Consider the following 6,410-nt stretch of genomic DNA (forward strand, 5'->3'; position numbering starts at 1 on the left):
CTGGTAACATAATGTCGTTGGACAGGAGTTTAATTGTGTCTTAATTTAATTTTTCATATTTCATAAACTGGCAAATAATTTTAGATTTGATTTAATTTTTTGTTAAAACATTTGAAAAATTATTGAGAAGGCAACAAAATTGAGGGAGGGAAAATTCTATTTCTAGAATTTTTTTCAATTTGTTTTTGAAATCTTTGTCCATTCAAGTAAACGACACATTAGTATAAAATTATTAATTTAAAAGATGAAAAGATTTTGTTTTTCTTTTTATACTTGCATAAAAACTTATCAAAATTTGTTTATTTCTACTTTTTAGAATTCTTTTTTTAGTATGTTTTTAACTTTTTATATTTGATACATTTTAATTTTATCAAGGTCAAAATATCATTTCTCTTGTTTAAAAGTTATTAGATCAAAAGTTAATTATTTTTAGGGGAATTCACCTAAATAAATTGTTTCACCTTTAAAATTACATAAATACATTGTTTCTAAAACGAAGACACAAATGCATTGTTTGATTTGTTTCACATATCTATGGAAATCGCTATTGGTAGTAGCGATTTACACAAACACAGAATCCGCTGCTGCTGCCAGTCGCGGATTAGTTGAATTATGCCAGCATGGAAACCGCTCTTGCCGTAGTTTCTGCATGATTATGGTTGGTTATAAACCGCTACTGCCCGTAGCGGTTTATGTGCATTGGGGACACGTGTGTAAACCGCTAGAGACAACAGCAGGTTTACGTTGAGTATGAAAACAAATAATAAAACTAATCTTTATCTAAAAAAATAATTACAAAACAAATAATTAATGGTATATACTATTTAAATAATATTATAAATAAAAAAAATTAATTTATCATTTCACAATATAATTTAAAAAATATAAATATGCATGTAATAAATTTTTTATTTGTATTTATTATTAAAAGTGAGACCAAATTACAAAAAAAAAATACAGTACTCAAAGTATTAAATTATATAAACCAAGACTAATTTTTTATTCTTATCTCTTTTAAAATTTATAAATAATAAAATAATTTATTTTTAGCCAAAAGTTCACTAAATCATATATTTTTCTCTTTAAAAATCACTTCATTCTCTTTTATTTATATTAATCATACAAAGGAGATTCGGAGAGTTTAGAACATGGGTTGTGTTCTTTGCTGCTAATTTGCATTTGAGGTTCTACCTAAATGAATTTATATAAACATTCCCGGGAATTTATATAGTGCCCGGTCACACTTACGTCGTAGGGTCAACAGAGTATCGAGTTTTCAACCTGGTACACGTGGTGGCAAGCCACGGCACTTGATCGAGGGAATCTCGTATCTCAGATTATTCAAATTCATAAGCCATATAAATAATTCAATTATAATTCATCAACATCCACATCATTCTCAATCGCATCTCATTTATCATTATACGTCAATCCTATTCAATCCTTATCCTTCATTATCACACCTTCCATTCCGTCCATCAATAGTTCCAATTCAAAACATAATTCATTCTTTTCTAAATGAATCAAACTTAAAACATGTTCATTTTCTTAATAATTCTAAATCAAACCATATAACCTTTGAATCTAAATCTTTTTAAATAATCATATAAACAAAATCTCTAATTTTTATAAAATTTGGGACAGCATCTCCTCTAAAACTCAGACTTTGCTACATTTTTCGGGTCAAAACCTGCTTTCTTTTCAATTCAACATACCCTTCCTCATCATCATAACAGTCACCACAATAAATCTACCCTAGATCAACAATTATACTCATACAATATTCAAATCCAACAACCAAAATTCAACTAAGGATCATAGTTCACTAATCCTAGGCTTCTAACACAAAATACCTCATTATCACAACAACCTCCACAATCGTTATACCTCAAATCAATAATTCACCAAATCATTAGTTAATCAACAAGCACCAAACTAACCATGTTCATCAACAATAACATTCAACCATAATTCTCTCCAAATTAACATAACAATATTCACCATCCAAAATTAATAACTAATTATCCAATAAACTTCAACCAAACATATTCATCGACAAATTACTAAACATTAAACATACACCTGCATTCCAACTTATCCTATGGCCATCTAGCCTAAGTTTTCACAGAACATTATATATTAAATGCAAGAAACCTAAACCATACCTTGGCCGATTTTCACGTAACGACCAAAGCTATTTATTCAAAACCAAGTCAGCCCCTCAAAACTCAACTAATCCGCTTCCTCCAAGTTCCAGTATTCACAATTTCAAGCTCCAATTATTTATTCACAACCTAATATACATTCATAACACATATATATCCAATTTAATACTCAAAGCTCAAATTTAATAAATTAAAATAAAATTATTGTATCTTCACCTTACCCAAGCTTCACATAAGCAATAGTAAATATTTTCCTAAAGCTAATTGGATCCTAAAACATCAGAAATCAAAGAAATTCAACATTCTCATTAAAAATTTGAAAATTGGGGGAAAAGAGGGCTGAGAGTGATTAAACAAGTTACCAATAAAATTGTTCCGGTAGAAATGTAGACTCGACGCAGTGAACGCGTGGCCGCAAACGGTGCGGCGATTGGAGCTCGGACGGAGAAGTTACGGGGATCGGAAACCACCGTAAGGGTTTCGGAAGCTTTCTAAGCGTTTCACGCTGCTGCAGCCAAATGAGGGAGAGAAAGGAGTTTGGCTTCATTTAATGAGTTGGTCCAGTTGGACCGACGGTCCAGTTTGAGTTCGGTTCAACTAGTTCGGCTCGTTCGGTCCAATTTTGGACCGTTTTCTTCGAAATTAGTGTCAAAATTCTCGTTTCGACGAGCTCTATCCTAATTTGATATAATTTTCACATTTCTAATCTTTCTTATTAAAAACTAATTTATTGACTAATTATCTACTAATTTAACCGGGGTTTACATCCTACCCACCTAATAAAGAATTTTGCCCTCAAAATTTAAATTCAGTTACCTGAAAAGAGATGTGGATAGTCCTTTCGCATATCTGATTCGAGTTCCCAAGTATGTTTCTCGATACCGGCTCGACTCCAAGCTACTTTTACTAATGATACTTTCCTTCCATGTAATCGTTTAACACTGGTGTCATCAATTCTTACCGGAATTACTGAAAGTGTTAGATCTTCTCTTATTTGGATTGGTTCTGGTTCTAGAATATGACTTGCATCAGGAGTATACTTCCGAAGCTGTGACACATGAAACACATCATGCAACTTCGAAAGATATGGCGGTAAGGCAATTTTATAAGCTACCGGCCCAATTCTCTTCAAGATCTCAAATGGTCCAATATAACGGGAATTCAATTTCTTAGTCTTAATAGCTCTTTCCACTCCAGTAGTTGGTGTAACTTTCAGATAGACATGCTCTCCTTCTTCTAACTCCAAAGGCTTTCGCCTCTGATCAGCATAACTCTTTTGGCGGCTTTGGGCTATAAGCATTCGGTTACGAATCTTCTTTATCTGTTCAGTGGTTTCAGCTATCATCTCAGGCCCTAATAAACTTCTTTCTCCGGTTTTATGCCAACATAGTGGAGACTGACATTTTCTGCCATACATAGCCTCATATGGAGCCATTCCAATGCTCGCATGATAGCTATTATTATAAGCAAACTCTACTAATGGCATATACCGATCCCAACTTACCGGCTGGTCCAAAACACAGGCCCTTAGCATATCTTCCAAGGTCTGAATAGTTCTCTCTGACTGACCATCTGTTTGAGGGTGATACGCAGTACTCAAGCTTAACTGAGTCCGAAATGCACGCTAAAAAGCTCTCCAGAATCTTGATGTGAAGCGAGGATCCCTGTTAGATATAATGGTAGAAGGCACGCCATGCAACCTGACAATTTCTTTAATATACATTCGAGCTAATTCTTCCATTGTACAACTTATTCGGATAGGAAGAAAGTGAGCTGATTTAAAATCTTTGTCATTCAAGTAAACGACACATTAGTATAAAATTATTAATTTAAAAGATGAAAAGATTTTGTTTTTCTTTGTATACTTGCATAAAAACTTATCAAAATTTGTTTATTTCTACTTTTTAGAATTATTTTTTGAGTATGTTTTTATATTTGATACATTTTAATTTTATCAAGGTCAAAATATTATTTCTCTTGTTTAAAAGTTATTAGATCAAAAGTTAATTATTTTTAGGTCAAAATAGTCATTTATCCTGTCCAACAAAATAAACCATGAAAAGTGTTGTATTTATAATTCTATATTCAAAGAAGATATGTTCCGCAAAGACATTGAGGATCTTAAAAAGCACTACCGGGTGTACTCCCTTGCTTTCTTAATGTGCTTAAATTGTTTAACTTTGATTGCTGCTTTTCCCGGTTTTCTTAAGGTGCAGCATCTTAACTGGTGCCTTTGCAGTATGAATAATTTGCTTATTGTTTTATCTAGGCAAGTGAAAGACGGTGCGAGAAACTGATTATGTAAGTTCCAGAATCCACAAGGGAACTTTTGAGGCAAATCGAAGCCATGCAGGTAAATGAACAGTTACATATGTGATTCAAGATTTCTTTTTCTTCATTTGCATGCAATCTGCATTTGGCTAGAATTCACCCAGATAACAAGAAGTAAACTCCAGAAAGGCAGAAACTTGGGCTGCTTTTGAAAGAAATCTCAGTTCTAGACTTGAGGTCCTTAAAATACTTTCTGAGTTTAAATGTGCAATTATCCCCTTTGATATTATTATTGTTTATTACTTTATCTTTTCCTATTTACTCCACAGGAAGCAGAAGCTAAAGCCGCTGAGGAACGTGAGGGTGAATGAACGCTTATCTCAAACCTTGTCCCGAATCAATGTTCTTGATGCTCAGTTTGTCCCATTTATTGAGTGAAATTATGTCTATAATGGTAATCTTACATAACTGTGACTTACTTTTGCAATGAACTACAGATTTCATGTCTTAGAGCCGAACAGACTCAGTTAAGTAGGACACTTGCTTCAAAGGAGGATGCCGACACTCAAGAAGGTCGTGTAAGAATGCTTGAGCAAGTGATCAGGGAACTCAGGAAGAAACACAAGAAAGAGTTACAGGATGCATTGGTGGAAAGAGAATATCTGCAGCAGGAGATAGAGAAAGAAAAGGCAGCTCGGTTGGATCTGGATAGGACTTCTCGTCTTCATTCTGCTCAATTATCCGATCAAAGAATGACAAACAAAGCAAAATTCTGCCTTTGAGAATGGTTTGTTCACTCTACCCTTGTTTACATTGCTGGTCTGTGGTGTTTTTCTATGATACACTTTATTATGTATGCAACCTGTCTTGGAAAGTCTCTAGGTCAAGCTCGCTGGCAAGCATGGGAGAAAGCTACTTTCTGAAGCATGGGAGAATGGGAGTTTCTCCGAGAGGAGAAACTCTGGAGAGGGCATGAGTCCTTACTATATGAGGAGCATGACACCCAGTGCTTTTGAGTCAGCACTTCGTCAGAAAGAGAACGAACTTGCTTCATACATGTCATGATTGGTACTATTCATTGCCTTTGTTCCTTGAATTAATATTTGAAACTAAAGCTTCCACTCCACTTTATTTTCCCTTTTTGTCGCGAACATGTCATAATGCCTATTCTAGATTAAGCTGTTAAATCCAACAAGTAATCCTGATGGCATTTTTTCAATCTAAAAACTTTCAGGCATCAATGGAATCTATTCGTGATTCTCTGTCTGAGGAATTGGTCAAAATGACGGAACAGGTGGGTTTGGTTTGAGCTTATTTTTTAGAATCTACTGGTACTGAGCTTATTTTTTAGAATTTACTGGTACTGTTGTTGTTAAGCATGATTTGTGCACACTCGCTGCAGTGTGAAAAGTTGCGCGCAGAGGCATCCATGTTACCTAGTGTAAAAGCAGAGCTAGATGCACTGAGGAGGAGGCACTCTGCTGCGTTGAAGTTGATGGGCGAATGTGATGAAGAGGTACTTTTTAGCTACGGCTTTTGCTTTTCGTTGAAACAAAATTGTTAGACAAATTTCCGCTTTTGCTTTTTAACTATGGCCAATGTTATGGTTGTATAGCAACTTCTCTATTTTTCCTTTTAAATCCTCTTCTGTTTAAAGGGAGTGTGTCACATGAAATCTGGACCGTATAACTATAACCATGCACTGATGGTCAAGATTGGATACAACAATTGGTGACCACTTTGTTCTCACTGATTTACACAACAGAACTAGGAAAAGTAATTAACATGCGCCCTGAAGGAAGATGATGCAAATGAAAAAAAAATTATAAGAAAAAAAAGAAAAGGAAGAGAGGTTTCATACTTAGTTTTCTGTATCTTAGCTGTTGTATCTGCTTGTATTTTGACAAAGAAAAGAATTACAACTTTTTATCTAAAAAGTTGAATGTATGTAGCTGGAGGAACTTCGGGCCGATA

At 34.3% G+C, this 6,410-nt stretch overlaps 1 long non-coding RNA gene across 1 annotated transcript; it reads left to right on the plus strand.

Moving 5' to 3' along the window:
- The first annotated feature begins 4,277 nt into the window (after window positions 1-4,277).
- On the plus strand, window positions 4,278-5,499 carry LOC107614846 (uncharacterized). Its single transcript, XR_015899816.1, has 3 exons — window positions 4,278-4,673; window positions 4,766-5,223; window positions 5,312-5,499. It is a non-coding gene; the product is annotated as an uncharacterized LOC107614846 (long non-coding RNA).
- The last annotated feature ends 911 nt before the right edge of the window (window positions 5,500-6,410 follow it).

Source organism: Arachis ipaensis, chromosome B9, assembly GCF_059453495.1.
Source record: "Arachis ipaensis isolate K30076 ecotype BB chromosome B9, ASM5945349v1, whole genome shotgun sequence".
Lineage (NCBI taxonomy): Eukaryota > Viridiplantae > Streptophyta > Magnoliopsida > Fabales > Fabaceae > Arachis > Arachis ipaensis.